Genomic DNA, 21,072 nt, shown 5'->3' on the forward strand with positions numbered 1-21,072 from the left:
TGACCCACTGCTAAGTACAGCACTCAGTGCTGTGACTCCTGTGTCCTACCTTCCACACTCTGACCACTGAGCTGTCTTGCCTTAGGTGATGTCTATGGTTCTTCCAAAGCTTCTCCAGGCCTTCAGAAGTGGCAAGTGTGGGAAGTTCTTGGACTGTAGCTTAGTGGGACACTGGCTGAAAGGAGCAGGTGGTCCCCTCTCCTCGAACCAGCCAGGGAAAATGGAGAAAGGGCTATGATGACTGTGAATGTCTCATGCGTGGAGGTCGTGGCCCAATTTTCTGGATGCTGAGCCAGAGCCAACGCTTTGTGTGGGGACCACACAGCCTGTGCTGGCGGGGGAAAAAAGCTCAAGATTGCTCTTGGGCCTCCTTGATCGGATGTCTAGGCCTAGCCCCTGCTCAGAGCCACCCACCCTCCAGCAGAGTGGCCAGTGGCCGGACCCTCCATTCCTCCTGGGCAGGGTATTCAGGTGCCCAGAGCCCTCGGGGGGCCTCACTGAGGCTCCTAGGGTTGCTGTACACTGGAGATCTGGCAAAGGGCCAGAGAGAGCATTGAAGAGACATTCTTACCACCTTTCTGCCCTGGTCCCTGACCAAGAACCTGTGCAGCTGACACCCCAGATGAGAGCTCTTTTGAGCCACCAGCTCCCTTTCTGGAGCGATTTTTTTTGGTCCCACCTTTTGGTCACATCTCTGATTCTGTTCCTTTGTTCACCTTTATCCTGGGTTTTGACACAGATTTTGAGCCCCTTTATTGGTGCAGCTTGTGCCTGCCCTCTGCTGCTGTCTGCTCCAGGTAACTATCTGCCAGTGAAGCCTAGACCCTGGGTCCCATCCTAGCAGGATGGCACTGACCGAGCTCTCCAAAGAATCAGGTGCTCAGGTCCTTGCAGAACTTCTGCAATTGCCTGGAGTTTGCTCCTCATCACTCACCTAAGTGGTGCCAAGATTCTTGGGGACAAGGATGCTTTAGGGTGCCAGCATGCTTAATGACTGGGAAACCAGGCTGGGTGTCTTGTGAAGGTACCTGGCATTAAGAATGAGTTAGTGGGTTGAGTGTCTTCTTTGTTGCTGTCCCCTTGCTTGTATTGACACAATCTGCCTGTGCCTAATGACCCTTGGGTTGCCCAGTTACCTGGGACCCTGGGAACATGCTGCTGCTCAAAGTATGCTCGGAAGACCAGCAGCCTCACAACACCTGGACCTTGTTAGACATGCAGTTCCCTCTCCAGACCTGTGCCCACTCCAGACTTAGTGAATTGGAATAGGCATTTTTTTGAGATGTCCAAGTTGATGGTGCATGCATTCAATTTTGAGAAGCTCTGCTCTAGGAAACAAATTGCCCTGGAGTCTGGAGCCACTTGGTGAGCACATGTAGACACCCACTGTGGGATCTAGCACAGAGCTTTAGGAATGAATCCTAGCTCTGGACATATGGCTTTAAAATGGTATTGCTGAGAAGGTAGATTTAATTTTGGCTGGTTGTTTCATCTCTGGCTACATGTGGACATATTTCGTGTGAAGTCCATTTGTTCCTTCAATAAATATTTGTCAGATTTTTGAATGAACAGATTGCATAGTTACATTCATAGTGAATACCCCCCTGTATTCTGCTCTCTCTCTTAAAACTATAGTTTTCCATCTTTCTGTGTATCATTTTTGAGCAAATGCTCTCTTAAGGCCGGTATTGCTAAATAATATTTGTCTTTACCTCCTGGAGAGGCCTTTCACTGGCCCAGCTAATGGACCTGCCCCTGACTATGGTGGGAAGAGCCCATCCTCAGAGAAACTCTATGGCTGGAATTGGAGACTCACACTTGCAAAGACAGCCTGGGAAACCTTAAAGGGTGCAAAGCCTTATTGAGTCCCAGTAGTGCAAGCTTAAATCCTGTCTACCTTAGCCCCTTCTTTTCCCAGAAGTGACATTGACTTTTTTTCCCCATTATATTTATTCTTGAAAATATGCAAAATATACAAAAATAAAATGAAAAAGGAAATCATGTGACCCAAAGAAAATTACTGTTCACATTTTCAGGAGTCATTTCTTTACTTTTTATATACATAGTATTAGTTTTTGTTTTTAAACATGCTTTAAATCATACTATGAATATATGCTTATTTATATATAATATTTAAGGTTTTTAAAAAATTTTTTATGTCACTTCGATTATAAGAATTTTCATTCATCACTCAACAAATACATCAGCCGCATAGTAGGCACTGGGGATACAGTGGTAAATAAAACAGACACTGTCTCTGTTCTCATGGAGCCTATATTCTAGTGACTAGATCAATCCTGTGTCCTTAATCGTCATCTATTGCAGCATATTTAGAAAATTCTAGACTTATTACATATAGTTCTGTGATGAACTTCTATGCAGAGAACCTTTTCTGTATTTGGAAGTATTATTTTTTAGGAAAGATTTCCAGAAGTGGAATTAATGAGTCAAAAGGCATAGGCATTTTTCAAAACTCTTGATATGTACTGCTAAGCTAGTTTCCAAAGGGACTGGAACCATTTGTACTCTGACTAGTGCCTGTTTCACTGTGCCCGGCCACTGCTGAGGAGTCACATTAATGAGAAGATCTCCACTGTTCACTAGACCCTGTCCCCTCTCATCTCATGCAGAGCACCATAGAACCATCAGTTTTCTGGGCTCTCCTTAACACAAAACTCCTCCGAAGGCTTGTCTAATCTCAAACCTCTGCTTCCTCTCCTCCCATGCTCATTTGTATTCCTGTCTATCCAAATAGCTCTTGCCAAGGTTGTCAGTGACCTCCACGTCGCCAAGTCCTGCAGCCAGTTCTCAGTCTCATCTTAGGTGACCAGTTAGTGGCATTTGGCAGTTGGGCAGTACCTTCTCCCTGAAACCCTTTCTGCTTGCGGCTTTCCCAGGTTGCATAGAAGCTCATCACAGAACTATATGTAATAGGGCTATAAACTTCTAAATATGCCACATATGCCACAATAGGTGACGATTAAGGACACAGGACTGATCCAGTCACTGGACTATAGGCTCCCCTACCACACTGAGGCTCCCTCTCAGCCCCCTTTCCTGGACTCTCTTCTCCCTGACCTTGGAGCATCAGCAGGCCCTGGGGAGCCTGATTTCTGAGGTGGCTCATTCAGTCTCCTGGCTTTTAACACCACCAAATGTTTAAATGTCCAATGCTTCCAAATGTGAATCTCCAGTCTGGACCTCTCCCTGCTCTTCAGATTTGTATATCCAGCCACTGCTCTGTGTTTACTGTATATCCAATTGGGATATCAAAGTGGAATGTTCAAAAGCAGACTCCTGATTTGCTTCCTCACTTCCTCTTCCTCAGCTTCCCCCTTCAGCAAATGGCAGCTCTCTCATTTCATTTGCTTAGGTCGCGGTTTGGGGATCAACTTTCTGTTCGCACCCCACGTCCAATCCATCAGTTAGTACCATAAGCTCTGCCTTCAAAATGTATTCAGAAAAATCATGTGTCACCTCCCCTGGCTCTGCTACCAGTTGGACCTGACCCCACCTGGTCCAGGTCATCATCATCTCTACAAAGATTATTGCAGTGGCCCGCTTAGAGTGATCTTTCAGAGCCTAAGTCAGATCTCTCCATTTCTCTGCTCAACAACCTTCATTGGCCTTCTGTCACTCTCAGAGCAAAATTCACAGTCCACAGTCTGCCTGAGCCAGCCATCTGCTTGTCTCTGATCTCACTTCCTGCTACCCTTCCCCTCACCCACCCACTTCAGCAGTGCTGGGCTCTGCTGTCTCTTGAACACTAAGATTGCTCCTACCTCAATCTTTTGTACTTCCTACTCTTGCTGCTTGGAATCTTAGCCCCTGATACCAATATTTTCACTCCCTTGCTCCCTTCACCTTGAGTGAGCCTTTATCCAAGGCTCACTCTGCATTTTCACCTTGTGCCCCCAGACTTAGCACCCTGTGGCATGCTTGCACATTTACTTGCTTCATTGTCTCACTTCCTCATTAGAATGTAAACTGCACAAAGGCAGGGACCTTGTATGTTTTATTCACTCTCTAGCTCTCAGAAGAATGCTTTATCTGGGAGGTACAGAAAAAAATATCTGTAGAGTAAATACATTTAAAACTTTTATAGTATATAGTGTGGAATGATACTTCAACCTCTTGGTGGAGTGCAGGCATTTGGTTTTGTAGTATTTTGGTCCCAGGTTTATCAGCTGTTAGCTGACCATGTGACCCTGAGAAGCCCACTTTGCATCTCAGTTTCTGATTCTCCAGTTGTAATAGTGTTGGCTGCCCTGTATTTAGTGTCCCAAACACTGTGATGGACATTTTATATACCTTACCTCCCCTTAACCCTGACAACTGGGTAGATGAAGAAACTGAGATTTAGAGAGGTGAAAAACTCTATCCAAGTTTTCAGAAAGAGCGAGACTTGAAATCTAATCTGCTGAATTCCAAAGTCTGTGACCAGGTGACCTCTAAGCTGCCTTCCAGTTTTTAGCTAGAGAGTTTGACCTTTACAGGCAATGGAGAAGCATTGAAGGGCTTTAAGCAGGGGAATAGCATGATTAGGTTACATTTAGAGTACAGCATGGCTAAATTGGCCTGGAGTCTCCTGAAAGCTGATGGAGGTGTTCTGAGTTGAATTGTGCCCCCTGCCCCAGTTCATACATTGAAGTCCTAATCCCTAAGACTTCAGAATGTGACTTTATTTGGAAGTAAGGGTGTTGCAAGTGCAATTAGTTAAGATGTGGTCATACTGGAGTACAGTGGGCCCCTAATCCAATATGACTGGTGTCCTTATAAAAAGAGGAAGTTTGGACACATGCACACACACACAGAATGCCACATGAAGATGAAGGCAGCAATCTGGGTGATGCTTCTATGAGCCAAGAAAGGCCAAAGAATGCTGCCAGACCCAAAAGAGAGCCACTGACAGATTCTCCCTCAGAACCCTTAAAAGGAACTCAATCCTGTTGACACCTTGATTTTGGATTTCCAGCCTCTGGAACTTTGAAACAAAAGGTTCCTTTTGTTGAAGACACTCGGTTTGTGATACTTTGTATGGCAGTCCTAGCCACTGGTATAGGAGGTGAGATTGAAGCCAGGGAGCTACTGTGCCAGGCAGGTGCTCAGTGTTGGAGACAGCCCAGCTCAAACTGGTTATGACAAAATAGGGAATTTATAGTCTCCTGTTACAGGAAGGCCTATGCCTTTAGGCTTAGTTCACGGGTTCAAACACTGACATCAGGGCTCTCCCTTCCTTATCCCCATGTCTCCAGCAACTCTCTCTAGTCCTTTGATTCTGCTGGTCTATTCTTGGCTTCATACCCCTTCACATGACAGTAAGAGGCTCCACAGCTCTCACCTTACCTGAGTCCTCATGAGCCCAGGGAGAAGGAATGCAGCTTTCTCCAGGCCCAGTCAGAACTCTGGGGAGGATTCTGATAGTTCAGACCTGAACAGATGACTGTGGCCAAGGTGCTAAACACCTTCTTTATCCAGGCTTGGGTCCCCTGACCACCCCTGGATCAGGGTGGTGGGGTCAGCCTTGCCTGAATCACATCAATGTGAGAGAATTGTTATAGTGAAGGATAGAGGTGAACCCCCAAAGAAAGTGATGCCCAGCAGGCAGATACACAAAAGCAGAAGTGAATTTGGAGAGGAGAGAATGGATTGGAAAGATTTAGGTGTCAAATGGGTAGGATGACTTGTAGGAGAGAGAAGGAGGATTGAGAAAGTAGGTATATGTCTGGTCCATTTAGTGACATGGAGCATTTTTTTTTTTTGGATGGTTGGGGGGCATTAGTTTATCTTTGGATATGTGTTTGAGGCACTTCTAGGCATGCAGATGGATGGTCAGATACTTGAGTCTGGAGCTCCCGGAAGAGCTTTTGCCAAGTCCCGACCGAGCCATGCTGAGGGGCAGGGCTGGGATGTGTCTCGCTGGGCATGGACCAAAGGGATTCCAGGTTCCCAGAGCTGAATCTGACGACATGGCCCTGAGGTCAGCAAACAAGTTGGAATTCTGGGACATGGAGACAGGTAGCACGAGGAAGCAGGCCCTAGTGGGCAAGGTAGAGTAAAGCAGGTGTGGGAGCTCTTTCCCCAAAGCTGAGCCCAGAGACGACACCAGGTAAGGAGCCCTCCCCCTGCATTCTGGGGCCTCACTTCTTTAGAGAATCAAGAACGGCTTCAAGGTCAAGCTTCTTGGCCTGAAGTTGGGAGCTGTTGCTGTGACTTACTGTTTTGCAAGGATACAAAATGATGATGAATGAAATGAAAAACGATGAAAAATACTGGAAGTTCATCCAAGAAATCTTTGATGCTTCCACCCTGTTGAGAGATGGTCTGGCAGTGGAGGAATAAGCACAGCTGTCACTTCCATCTTAAAGTGAGTCATGCCTACTTAGAAAGACATCCTTTAGTGACAAGGGCCTGACCTGGCCTGGGCTGGTGGTGGGGCTTCTCCCCAAAGGATCTGTTCATGGTTCTAATACACCTTACCACTGCTGCACACACCCAGACACAGCAGAAGACCCTGGGAAAGGGTTCGCAGGGCATATTAAGATGCTGTCTTAGTTGAAAGCAGCTAAGCATTTCCTACCTTGGGCAGCTGAGATAGCACCTGCTGGGTGAACTGGCCAATGAATCTGAGCTGGAGGGTCCCTGTGAATGTGGCTGTGTAATCATGGCCCTAGAGATTTCTAGTTGTTTAAATGTCACCACTTATTTGAAATTGATTCCCATCAGATTTTGAAAACAGTTTATCAGTGCAGTTTGGTATAAGCACAAAGTGTTCTTAAAATACATTTCCTTTCATTCATAAAGCTGTTAATGGAGCATTTGCTAAGTCATTCTATTGACTGCCAAGGAAACCACATTGAAAATAGGGCATGCATTCAGAACAAAGAACTTCAACTCACTGGTGGAAAGCTTGTGATAGCCATATCTCTGTCACCAGATAGTGTGCTTTGTGACAGCCAGCAGCCGGTTGCTGCCTTGAAAACCATTTGCAGCACCTTCTGGGTTTTCTGATTTTAAAGTGCAGGTGGTCGGGTGAGGTGTGGATCTACAAAGGGTTCCCAAAGAGAGACCCCCTTTTCCTCTCTTTCCTTTAACAGACCCATCTCTTCAATCCATATGCCTGGAGCAAGTGGGGGACTTGTACCCTAACTGGGCAGATGTGAGCACCAGTCTCTGCACCAGGTTCCTGGGCACTGTCAGTGTGCTACCAATTGGCTATGGAGCCTCGGTCACATCCCGACAGACGGAGTACTGAGCTTTCTCAGCAGTATGTTTAACTCTCCGCAGCAGTAATGGCCTACACATCTTCTATCCAGCATGTAGTTAAATATAATATGGCTTATATGAGATAGTGAGTGTTCCACCACCCGTGAGGTCTGGGGTCTATGGCTATGGGCAGGGCAGAAAGGCCTGGAGCCTGAATTTGAGGAGGGTGTGTGCAGCTGGCCCACTTCATCCTTATGCAGTGGCACCTTCTCTGCAGATGGCGTGAGACCTCTCTTAATGGGCAGGTATAAAGACACGTCCGGTGTGCAGTGCTAAGCACAACTATAGGGGCCGGGCTTGGAGGAGAAGCCAGGCACTCTCCACGAGGGCACCTGGGAGGATCTGTCTGCAAGGTCACTAGCTGGGCAGCATGGGGAAAGGCTCCTGCTGCAGTGAGCAACAGCAGGAGGTGGCAGACCCAGAGCACTTGGGGCTGAGGGGCTTGGGGGACTGAGGGCAGTCCTAGATGGAGAGGTCAAGCTTGTGAGGGGAAGGTCAGTAGGGGGCTTAGCAGGGCAGTGCCGTGTTTAGGTTTGAGGTGTGGGATGCTGCCTTTGGGTGTAGTGAGGAGAGGGTTGGGGGATGATAACTAACATACTCAAGTGATTTCTGGTTAGCTATTCTCTGCAGACTGGCCTCGCAGAGACACTGGTTGCCTGCAGAGCTCCAGCTGGCAGAAAGCTGGCTCCAGCTGAATCCTGAAGAGAGCAGTTTTGGGGGAACACTGCCATGTCATAGGCTGGAACTTAGACCTTGGCCAGCCAGAAAGAGGAGCCAGAATGGCTATTCAACTACAAATGCTGGGCTGGAAGAGCAGGGCAGCTGCCAGAGTTCTGCCATACCTCACTGTGATCAGATCCCCAGTCCTGATCCCACCAGAAGAGGGGCTGGTGCTTCTCTAATCATAAAAGCCCAACTCCAGAGGCCCTTCAGTCCCAGAGTCTGACATCAGCCCAGGTAGATCCCTATGCACTGCCCTGGAACCGGTCAGCAGGCTTGTTCCTGAGCTTATCTCTGTGGGTTTGCCCTGTTGAACCGTGCTCCATCCAGTAGGCAGTTGTGGGCCACCAAGCAATTTTCCTTTGTTTGTGTAAGGAGTTGGGGCCCTAAGGCTATCTCCATAGCCTTGCAGTTCAGCTTGGTGAAGAGAGGCTGCTCTCATACACAGGCACAGTCTTGATGAATGCAGCGGTCTGGAGGACGATGAGGCTGTGGAGGGCACTTTGGCGATGGGGCAGGAACTGTTGCACCTACCCACATCTCTGCAGGCCTCGTCTCTGCTGCCCAGATCCTATGCCTGCAATGCACAGCCAGGCCCTCCCTCTAACCCAGGAGTTATGAGGGCTTGGTGCCCATTGCCAAGCCCCATGGGGTGAGGTTTGTTGTCTAGAAGGGGTAACTAAATGTCACAGGAGCCTTGTCACACCAGGGTAGCCATCTTCTTACCATTCAATGGATTCTGTGTTGCCAACTCTCTGAGAAAAGTCTGGAGGTTGCTAACCCTGAGTCTCAGTTTCCCTATTAATCAAATGGAGGGGTTTGGACTAGAGTATTTTCAGAATTCATTGCTCTTTTCAGAAGTATTCACGATCTCTTTGTCTTTGTGGGAGATAGAGTAATTTTGTAGCCCTCTGACCTCTCCATGGGATGAAGCAGAGGCCATTGCTGGCAGACCCAGTATCATGACAGTGCACAGTACATGGTGGGAGTTGCTCAACTTTTGTTAAATTGGTAGTCTCATTTTCGTGGCTTACCCAGGAGAGAGCTTGATTCCATGGCTCAGTTAGTTAATTTAGTCATTTAAGTTAACATTAGCCATGTCAGTGTTGTGCAATTGGCTGTTAAAGCCAGACAACAGCCTCATCCATCTGAATTATTACTCAGCACTGACAGGCACATGGTGCTAGACAACATACCATAAATGTCCAAAATGTTGAGAAAATATGTGGGATGAGTGTGGTTGGAGAAGCATGCCTTGCTATCACCAGCCTGCCAAGTGGGGCTCCAGCACTTGGGCTGGCACCCAGTCCTGCATTCTGTGACGCTCCCCTGGCTCAGAATGTTGGTGCTTGAGCCTTGCCAGGCAGCTTGTCCAGGGGACTCTGAGCCTCCTCCACTTTCCTGCTTTGCCTGAATTGGCCTGAAGCTCAGGACCGGGAAGGGTCCAAGAATTATGTCCATGGGAGGTAGAAAACAACCTATGCATGGGAAGATGACTCCCTCTGGGAAAGTTCATCCATAATTAATGACATCACTAATCTCTAGTCCCCCAGCTGAGTATCCTCAAATTCATCTTCATACTCTCTCTACGTCATTCTAACCTGTAACTTGGTGAAGCCCCACCCTGGAAAATCCTTCTCATGACAGCCTTCTTTTTAGATCTTCTTCCCATCAAAGCTCAGCTCCTCTTGGAATATTCAGCATTCATGGCCACCACTTTCTCACCTTCTCTTTGCTTCTCAACTGATCCGTGTTTTGATAGACCCAGCTGCTCAAATTGCTGTCCATGAAGTCACAGATGGGGTGCTAATTATTACTGGTTAGGGTCCTCAGCCTGATGCTGGGGTTCTTGTTCATGGAGTGGAAGAATGAATTTAGCAAACACTCAAGGTAGGAGAGCAAGGCAAAGGCTTTTATTTAGAGATAAAGTGAGAGGACAGAGCTCCTGGCTCACGGAGGCCCCGTTGGTACATTGTCTAAGGGATTTATAGGCATTTGAGAGACAAAGGGCTAGGGATGCAGACCTGCTAAATGATTCCCAAAATTTTTGTTTTTGAAGAGACATTAAGTTTCTTATCAGTCCTCTGGGTTATTTACAAGAAATTTATTCCTCTGATTCCCTACCAGGATAGGAGCTTCCTGGTCTGGGAGCAAATCAATCAAGACTGCCTGCCTTGCTCCCAAGGTGGGCTGAGTTATTGTCTGTTTGTTAAAGACTATGTTAAGAAACTTACTTTTTAACGAATTGGGTTTTAAAATGCAATCTTATCTTTAAGATGGAATCCTTCCTGTTTTTACTAAGTTGTTTATGTCTGGGTTTGCTTGCTAAAACAATTGCCCAGGTTGCAAATCACTTGATTAGGGGTGGAGGAGGGAAAGCAGCACCTGCGTAAAGTAAAAAAAAAAAGCTGCCCCGCCCCCCCACCCCGCAGAAGCCCAAAGCAAATCCCACAATAGCATGATTCAATTGACACAATGAAGACACCGGGTTATGCTGAGGTATTTTCTTATCTGGGGAATATTCAAACATTCCAGGCCAAGTTACTCCTGGCTTTTTAGTTTTAACTAATTTGACTGAAGAATGCCTGCATTACTAGTTTGATATTTTTACCCTAGAGAATTAATGTGACTCTGACTTTGCTTAATGTTTAACACAGAGTTTTGGTAGGGGTTTCTTTGCACATTGTTACATTGTTCTGACTGTGATTAACCTGCTTTTTTTTTTTTTTTTTTTTCTGGAGGCTCTCACTCTGTCTAAGCCCACCGTCCCTGTCTCAACCCTATTTGATCTTTGCTGCATTCTGTTCTGGACATCAGGTCCCTGAAATCTCCTCTTCTGTTAGCCTCCGTGACGTGATTCCAGCCTTGTTATCCCAGCTCTTGACTGCTCCTTCTCAGGTTCCTCTGTTCCTCACATGTTAGGCTTTCTTTGGTTCTGCCTTGGCTTTTGTGTCCCACCTTCCCATGCACAATTGCACTATGTTCCCAAGGCTTCAGCTGCTGCGTACAAACTGACAGTTCCCGTATTACGCCTCCTCCACATTTCATCTACTTGCTGCTGGACTTCACCACCTGGGTGTGCCCCCCACACCTGAAGTGCAAGTCCAAAGCAAAATGTGAGCCCTTCTCTTGATACCTGCTGGACTTCACATCATACCTACTCCTATCACCAACCACCTGATGGCCTAATTCACAGCATCTGATTCATTCCTGTTCTTTTGGACAATTTCAAGAGTTTTTCCTAGTAGTATACCCACCTCTAGTCTTGCTGTCCAGTGGTCCTTTCTCTATTCTAGTAACAGATTCAACCTTGACCTTCTCATTTGGCACTTCCCACCATTTTCAGGATGGAGTCTCAATGCTTTTATGTGGCTCACAGACCATTTGTGGCCCACCTCTAGCTGACCTTCCCATCCTCTGTTCTAACCCCCACTTCACCCCCTGCTCCAGCCTGCCAGAACCCTTACATTCTGTTCCAACAACATGCCACACTTTGCCCAAACGGATGCCTATTGAATCCCTGTGTACTTTTTAATTCTAAGTTTACTTTCTCTGAAAACTTTCGCTGACTCCCTTGTCTCATTGCCTGAATGCCCAGAGTGCTTTGCACTTAGGGAGCCTTTGAACTGGAAAGAAGAAAGGTTGTCTCTCTGCCCACTGGGCTGCAGCCTCCTCAAGCAAAGGGACAGAGCCTTTATCTGTAGGGTAGCCAGCACAGCCCCTGGACCTGAGTAGATGCCCCCGAAAAGGACAGTATGCTGGTGTTCACCATGAAGACAGACAGATGAACTTTGAGGCTTGGAGGTGAGTGGAGCCCAGGGAGAAGACCAAGAAAAGCTGGGCCAGCAACCTTTTTTTTGCCTACAGTGCAGCTCATCAAGACTACAGGGGTCTCCAGCTACAGCACACATAAAACAACTCTCCATATGGAGCATTTAAACTAGGCTTCAGGGCCTTTGTATCTTTTTGTATTTAAGAAAGCAGGATATATGATATAAATTAAGCCCAAGGCAGGGGGAGTGACTAGGGTAGAGCACTACCCTCTGTGAATTCTCTGGCCATGTTGGAAGCAAGTTCTTCAATCCTGGGGTCAGTTCTTTATCACCTGCCCATACTTCCTTTACTTTTCCCCAGGCAGAACTGTTGACACAGGAATCTACAACATTTGTGTATATCAACACAGAAAGCAATTAACAAATGCTTGGGTCCCTGTGTAAATATGCAAACTTCCTTATGCAGACCTTTGACTGAGAAAGAATTGGCTTTTAGAAATATTTAATACACAAATGTGCAGACAAGATGTCAGCTGCAGATTCCTCCTCTGGCAGCCAGGTGCCTGAACTCAGCTGTTACCAGAGTCCCTGGCTGTCCTCCGAGCACGTTGGTGGTCGTCATTAGCTGCATTGAAGCTAACAGGTTCTAGTGGGTATGTGCCAGTTCCACGTACTCTCTCACTTAACAATGAGAGCGAATGGACAGTGTGTGAGTCATCGATGAAGGAGGGTCATTCAGTCAACATCATTAATTGCCAAGGCATGAGCCAGGCCCTAGAGCCACTGAAGGCAGGACTTCAAGGGTGCATTCTGCAGCCTGGCAGAGCTCAGAGCTTATGAGGGAAATGTACATTTAATGGGTAGATTTATGTACAAAAAGGCCTTTCTGTGTGTTGTATCATGTAATGAAATAGAGGTGAAGATATTTACAGCATTAGGAATGCTCATGATCTGTTAAATATTTTTATATAAGGATTTAAACCATAGAACATACTCCCCACTCTTTGTAAGTGCACTGACACATTCCTGAGAGAAAACCAAGCAGCCTATAACGCTGGGAGGTTATAGCCTTCCACTGATTATGGGATTGCAGTGATATTTTTGTTGGTTCTCTTTACATTTTTCACATTTTCCAAGTTTTCTACAATAAGCAGGCATTGCATTTATAATCAGAAAAAGCTATTTTTAAAAAGTTTTCATGCCAGGGTAGAAAAGACATGAAGCTTCTTAGGGCCCCCTAGGTTCTTCTGTCTGGAGAAGCTGGTTTTAATAGTTCTTTTAAGGGTGCTACCTAAAAGCAAATGAAAGGGAAAGAGGATATGTAATTTTGAAGCTTCTGAAACATTTTTCAAACCCATTTGTGCTGATTCACCTTCTCCAAGAGCCCCTGTGAGAAGTGAAAAAGGTTTGGAGCAGACAGCTTGGTCCTGAGGGTACAGGTGATCTGTTTGGTGACAGTTGTGGCAGGCCCACGTCCCTCCTATAGGACACTCGCTGACCTAGTAACCAAGAGGGCTCTTAATCCATGTTACCTCCAAACACCCAGGCCTGCTTAAGAGATTAGAAATACGTGTGTTTTGACAAGTCAGGAGCACACTTGGGTCGGCCCTCAGCTTTCCTGTCCCCAGAGCAAATCAAATGAGTCCTGCCATTGCCATGAGCCTTCCTCTACCTCCCTCAGAAGTGTTGGAGTCTGTCTGAATGTTATCTCTAGAGTGATGACGTGAAGTTTGCGGGAGGCTGACTCCATCATCTATCTGTCACTAAGATGGTGGTAAGACTGTAGGATGCAGGGAGCAAAAGTGCACAGCAGAGAAAGCTCTGAGTGGGTAGCTGGATGGCCTGGTGACCTTGGGCAGGCCACCACCACTCTGTCCTGGGTCACAGCTTCTGCACTTATGACATGCATTCTAATGGCCTTGCCGTTCAACATGCAGCCATTCTGCATTTTCTGGCCTAAGGAGATGCCGGTGACTCCTCAGGAGCACCCTCAGTGCCTGGATAGACTCCTCAGAGGCTTTGCTCAGTGTCATTTGAAGATTTCAAGTTTTTGTTGGCTTTGGACTTGAGATCAAAAATTGTTTAAGCTCAAAGTGTTAGGGTTGGGATCTGGCTGGTCAAATCACAGATGACAAAACTGAGACCTGGAAGGATGGTCAGAGACACTTGTCTGAAACCCCACCGGCCCTTTGGGGGCCAGCTGAGAGGCCAACTCGGCTCCCCTGTCTATGTGTGGGGCCCTCACACCATCTGTCTCCCCAAAACATCACATCTGAGCCTGCCTCCTGGGGAGATGCACAGCAAGCTGGGACTCTCGGCCTGGGCTTTGAGCACAATTTCCTCACACATGGGATAACCAGTGTGCTGTCCACGAGAGGCTGAGGTGACCACAGCGGAGTAAAGTGCCTCCTACCTCGAAATGTATGTGTAGAGGTTGGGCAATTAAAAGCTATGGAGGAGAAACCCCAGGACTTAGTCAGAAAGGAGAGGAGACCCTCCCCTCCTGGACCCGGCCGGACTGTTAACACAAGGCCAGGGCCGTTCACAGGGTGGAGAGTAGGGAGAGAGGAGGGGCAGGAATGGTCTGACACAGGCCTTTCATGTTCCTTCTGAGCTTGGGCACTGAGGCCAGTGCACCGCCAAGATGCAGTTCCTGGGGTGGCATGGTGGGGGCAGAGGGCCTCTGAGTGGGACTTTGTCAGTGGATTTCTCTCTATAATTTTCTAGCAAGTTTAGTTGCCAGAGTTAGGAAGAAGATCCCCCAGACCTGCTGTTCTATTATTGAGAATGTCAATTGCACCTTGAGCCACAAAATGGGCACTTGAGCCACATGACTCAGTGTGGTGGAAAGGGAGGGCTTTGGATGTGGGTTGCAGCTGGCATTTGCACTTGCCTTCTCTGTAAATGGGTTGCTCTTGCCTGCTCTGAGGCAGTCTGCAGCCCACTTTATAACCCTGAGTCTAGATCTTTAAATATTGGCAAGGGCTGGGGTTCAGTGCCTGGTCCTGAAGTCCCTTAAGCAGACATTCCCTCTCTCATGGGTACTGTATACATCCTGCTCCTACCCCTGTCCTATGCTGGCCTCTGGGCTCTGCTTCCATCCAAGGGCCCACACCCAGGATCCCTCAGTCCAGAAAAGACTGGGCAGCACAGTCCTGCTAAATTTCCAGACAGCTTGGTATCCCCCACTCCCCCATCTCTCCCTGCCTGGGGTTCTGTATCCCTCATCCCCATTCCAGCTCCATGTGTGTTTCTTTCTTTCTTACGTGCTCCATGCAGTCCAGCCCACCAGGATCAGACACAGGGTTCCCTCCTCCTGGAATGTTCTCCATCCATCACTCCTAATCCCCAGCTAAACTGGAAAGGACAACTTTCATGGCACTCCCTCTGGCTTCAGCCTTGTGTCCCATCCTCTTGAGGCCCTTTGAATTTCCTGGCACACAGCTATAACCATCTTTCCAAAGTCTTTGAACTCCATCCCTCCCCGGCATCTCAGCAACTGCCCCCACAGAGGCATGTTGTGGATGTGGACCTCAGCACCTCCGGCTGTGGATATGCCCTTGATACAGATTCATGGATTTTATATTCTCTACAGTCTGGTGGTGCTTAGAGGGGCAATGTTTTCAGTAAGCAGGCCATTGACATCAGCTTATGAATATTCATGAGTCTCTTTGTGCCCTGATTCCAATATGAAGGTTCATTTTCCAGAAGAGAGGGCTTTCAGTGCTGTCAGCCCAAAGACGGGCTGAAATGTCTGTCAGTCATCTCTCTGAGGATAAGAGATGGCTGTAACCCAGGATCCCCACTAGCCACGGAATGCTGCTGGGTGCCCGAGGAGACTGTGACCTATCCCTGCCCACACATAGTCTTTTTTTATTTTGTGATAAAATATACATATAACATAAAATTTGCCATTTTAATGATTTTTAAGTGTGCAATTCAGTGGCATCAAGTACCTTCACAGTATTGTGCAACTATTACTATTTCCCAATTTTTTAATCTTTCCAAACAGAAACTCTGTAGCCATTAAACACTAAATTCCCATTCTGTCCCCCACCCACAACCCCAGCCCCTGGTAACCTCTAATATACTTAAGTAGAACCATACAATATTTGTCCTTTGGTATCTGGCTTATTTTACTTACCATGGTGTTTTCAAGGTTCAACTGTGTGATATGCATGTATCAAAACTCCATTCTTTCTTATGGCTAAATAATATTCCATTATACATACATACAACACTTTATCTGTTCATCTGTTGATGACACTTAGGTTGGTTTTATGTTTGGCTATTGAGAATAACACTGCAGTGAATATTGGCATACATTTTTCCAGTTCTTTTGAGTATGTACCTAGGAGTGGAATTGCTGGGTCATATGGTAATTCTATGTTTAACTTCTTAAGGAACTGCTGAACTGTTTTCTATAGCAGCTGTACCATTTTACGTCCCCACAGCGTTCCAGTTTTTCTACAGCCTTGCCAGCACTTATTTCCCATTTTTAAAAGTTGTAACCTGTTCTAATAGATGTGAAGTGGTGCCTCATTGTGGTTTTGGTTTGCAGTTCCCTAATGACTAAAGATGCTGGGCATCTTTTCACCTGCTTATTGACCATTTGTATATCATTTTTCTGAAGAAATATCTTTTCAAGTTCTAAGGTCATTTTTTACAACTGGGTTTATTTTGTTGTTGAGTTTTGGGGGTTATTTATATATTCTAGGTATTAAACCTTATATACATGATTTGGGAGTATTTTCTTTCATTCTATAGGTTATTTTTTCACTTTCTTGATAACATAAAATTTCTTGATTCTCCAAAGTTTTAATATTCTGAAGTCTGTTTATTCCTTTTTTTCTTTTGTTGCTCATGTTTTGGTATCATATCTACAATTCTATTGCCAAATCCAAGGTCATAAAGAGTCACCCTTATGTTTTCTTCTAAGAGTTATACAACTCTTACCTCATTAGCTCTTACATTTAGGTCTCTGATACCTTTTGACTTAGTTTCTGTATATTGTGTGAGGAAGAGTCCAACTTAATTATTTTGCCTGTGGAAATCCAATTGTCCCAGCACCATTTTTGAGCAGATTGTTCTTTCCCCATTGAATGGACTTGGCAGCCTTGTCAAAAATCAGTTGACCATAGATGTATGAGCTTATTTCTGGATTCTCAAGTCTATTCCATTGGTCTGTATTTCTATCTTCATGTTAGTACCACAGTGTTTTGGTTACTATGGCTCTGCAGTGAGTTTTAAAATCAGTCGGTGCAACTGAGACATATACTCTTTTGTTCCTGCCCATATCCTCTCCTGGTGACCTGTTAGCCTCCAGCCCCCTTCAAGCCTCTGGTCCTAAGCCTACAATGGGCATAAGCTTGGGAGAACTGCTTCTTCTTTCCTGTTCCCAGATTCCTCTCTAAGGAGTGTGTGAGTATGTGAAGGGGCAGAATATAATAAATTATGCAAACTTGGATGCTTTTGGATGTAAAAGGAGATTTGTATTAGTTTCCTAGGTCAAATAACACATTATCACCAATGTGGTGGCATAAGACAATAGAAACGTATTCTCTCAAAGTTCTAGAGGCCCAATGTCTAATGTTTGTTGACTCTCACAGAACTCAAGGGAGGTGGAGAGTTGGGAGAGGGCAGGGAGATAAGTCCATTTAGAAGTGCAGAGCATCCAGGTTTCAGAGAGAAGTCCAAGGGTGCTGGAGGAAGTATTTGATCTTCTAGAGGAGACCAGGGAGGCTAGGGAAGGTAGATAGCCTGGAAGGCCTGGGAGGATGGAGGGAAGCTAAAAGTGAAGTGAAATCTGTACACCTGAAGGTAGGGTCTGAAAAAGGGGACCTAGGAAATTCCATGGGCATGTTTCTGTTTGTCACCAGATGTTGGTTGTGTAGCTCCTTAGGTGGCACTGCAGGGAACTTCTGTTAGTTTTACCTCCATGGTGCCCTGCTTTGAGAAAAAGGTTCTTCTTAGCAAAATGCTGTGATTCTGTCAGGGGTAATAATAAAGGGGCTCCCCCAGCCCAGACCACAGGGGAGCAGAGGACACCTGCTAGCCAATCAGAGTGTCTCATAACATTGAGTGGGCTTGTTATTATTAGTTCAGGGGTCGGCACATGACACAGCAGGGCCAACCAGCAGCTATCCTTAGGAACAGAAAATGAATTCTGCTACAGGAGCTCCCTCCTTTCTGTACTGTAGGAGTGCGAGCTTGGGCCTGCCGTGTTCCATTTTGTTGTCTCATGGGGAGAATGTGCCTGAAGCTGAAACCACGCCGAAGCCTGCAGAGCCTAGAGCTGGAGACGGAGAGTCTGAGGGCCTGGCTAGAATTCCTGGATACAACCATATGTCCAAGTCCTGTCGTGGGCTTTCTACATCAGCAAGCCAACAAGGTTGCTTTGAGTAACAAGACTTTGTGGAAGGTTAAAGAGGGCTACAAGATTTTTTGACAGAGCTCCCTTTGAGAGGTGGGATGAGTCCAAGGTGATCATCTAAGCCAGGGTCCATGGGCAAGAATCAGGCCCCAGGAGAGCCCACTGGGCTGTGGGTCACATGGGAGAAGAGGGCAGAGGTTGGACTCTGAGGAGCTGGAGGAGATGCTTATTACATCTTGATCTCTTACCAAATGCAACCTTCAAAGGTGGGCACTGCTACTCTTGTCCCAGTGATAAGGGCGAGGCTGTGGGCTGTGAAAGCCAAGGTCACCCTGTAAGCAAGTAGTGAGGTCTGGAGTCCACACTCACCATCTCCCCAAGTCAGTTCTCCTGGCAACAAGTCAGTGACGTGCCCTCACGGCCTCCCCCCCCCAACTTCTGAATTATCCTGCTGCACAGATCTCATTACCGCCAGGGGCAGGGAGCATGGCTCCAGCCTTACCCACCTCGGCCACTAATGAGTGCCCTAATTTGATTGGTTCCAAATGAATGTAATGCAAAATTAAAAGATTCCAGAAGATACTGCCATAAATCGAATGAGTTGGCTTCAATTTATTATGTTTTGAATTCAATTAAATTTCTCCTCCAGTCCTCTCTGAATATTAATCCAGCTGCTGGCTGCAGAGCAATAACTGGAAGGGGCTATAATTGTTGAATTCCCTCTCCACCATTCAGTTTGGGCTCAGGCAATAGCTCTGGATAGAAAACCTCAGCCTGGGCCTGGGGAAGTCAAGGGAGTTCAAGGCCAGCCACCAAGACTCCCTCCAGCCAGCCAGCAGCATATTTCCTGTTGGGGAAGGGATTCAAAGCAAAGTACCAGATTTAAATGGTTAAAAAATTATTTTTAGTGCATAAACACTTTGAGACCACCTAGAAAGGAGTGCTGGAATCATGGACTTGATCGTGTGACAGGCAGCGGGGGACATGATGACCTAAGGTCTGAGCTCAGCCTGGCCACAAACTTGCCTGTCAACTTTTCCAAGCCTTGGTTCCTCCACTTGCAGGATGAGGGAGCTAGACTCCAGGAAGGGTTTGGTAGCCTTGGTTTCTGTACTGCCATTCCCTTTGTCCTCACCTGCCCACCCACCCCCTGCACTATCTCCTGCTGTGGTCATTCTCTGGCCCATTTGGCCTGAGCACCTGACCTCTTCAGGCTGCCCCAACAGGGCTTTCTTCCTGGGCATAAGTTGGATACAGCCAATGGGAGGCTTTGGCTGGAGGGCAAATGATAGGAAAAGACAGGGTCAGAGCACACCCCCACCCATGCAGGGCTGTGTCCCTTCAAGACCCTGGACTTCCCTGAAGTCCCGTCTCCACATCTCCAGCTCTCTTTGGAAATGGTGGCACCATTGCCCCTTTACCTCTTTAGCTCGATGAGTGGTAACAGTGTCTTGGAGTCACTGTTTCTGTGTCCCCAACACCCACTGTTTGTTCTTTGTGCCCTGCCCACACTCTTGCTAGGAATACTGTCATTAAAGTCTCATCATGTGAACCCTCTGTGATGAATTCCACTTCTTGCTATGACCCTAAGTAATGCAGGTGCTAAATCCACTCTTGAATGAGGTTTCTATGGAGGTTCTGCCAAGGAGTGGGACTGCAGCTGAGACAAAAGGGAGACTCCTGGTTTGGGGGCCCAGTATGAAGCCAGGGAGGCCTGGAAGCTTCCAGAAAGAGCTCCGGAGAGGCTGTCCCTGGGGGCACTGACAGTCCTAGGAAAGAGACCACAGAATGAAGAGAGGTGGAACTTCAGAGGACCTGGGAGTGGGCATCTGGGGGCTGGCTGTCACTTCTGTCCCTCGGAGACCAGATGATGCCTCAGAAAGGCAAAGGAAAGAGGGACAGCCTCCCAGGCCTGCTCTACCCTTAACTCAGTTGAATGTAGGAGAGTGAAAAGCCCCTGACACAGGCAAAGAGTGTGTGTCCTCAAGGTGCAGGAGGGAGGTATCTCTGTAGAGAAGCTGAAGATGGAGCATTGGGTTGCTCTGGAATGGGGCTTCCAAGGGTACAGTGCTGAGGACTTGGAGTCAGCCAAGAGGAAGAGCTGGAAGGAGAGGAGTCCCAGAGCAGGATGGAGGGAGAGAGGGAGATGGTGGGTGGCCAGAGGCTTACCTTTGGGATCAGGACCAAAATAACAGGGGTGGGACCAACTAGGGTTATGTCTCCCAGCTTCAGTGTAAGCAAATGATCTGGGACCCTGGAGGGGAGTGGAGAACCCCACTCTGAATGTCTGGCCGAGGGGCCCTGAGTCAGTACACTGGGGTCTGGAGAACTGAAAGTCAGCATCAGGCCTGGGTTATGGCATATCAGTATCCCCAGACTGTGGCCTGACTGTCCCCTGGTCTGTGGGCAGGGCGGGCTGAATTCTGCCTCAGTGGCTCCCACATCTCGGTCCCAGTACTGGTCCTTGGACTGGAGGGAAGCCTAGGAATGATTATTGACTTAGCTGGAGAAGGACCCTAAGTCACCAGAAGCCACCAGAGAGGGATGGGGTCCTTGTCACTGCAGGTGCTCAAGATCTTCTGGAAGCCCAGGACTGATGAGGAAAAGATGCAGATGACCTAGGGGGCATTATTGACATTGGGGCTCTGAGGAGCTGTGACCTATGAGTAAATAAGAAATGTGGGTACAAGGAAGCCAGGCCCAGATTCCAGGCAAGCAGAGGTGGGGATCTAGGCCAAGAGTTTGAGCACCAGAGGAGCAGAGGCAAACAGGATCCTGGCCAGCTGCTCTCAGGCAGCTTCCACTCATCCCCAGTCCCCAGGGAGAGTGGGCAGGAGCTGGGGAATGGGCAGGGCATCGTCAGCGCTCTGCACAGACAATGGAGGCAGAGGAGCCATATGCCTGGGAAGCAGATGAATGGGAATGGGCAGGTGTTCTTAT

This window comes from Manis javanica, chromosome 7 (assembly GCF_040802235.1).
Source record: "Manis javanica isolate MJ-LG chromosome 7, MJ_LKY, whole genome shotgun sequence".
Taxonomy (NCBI): domain Eukaryota; kingdom Metazoa; phylum Chordata; class Mammalia; order Pholidota; family Manidae; genus Manis; species Manis javanica.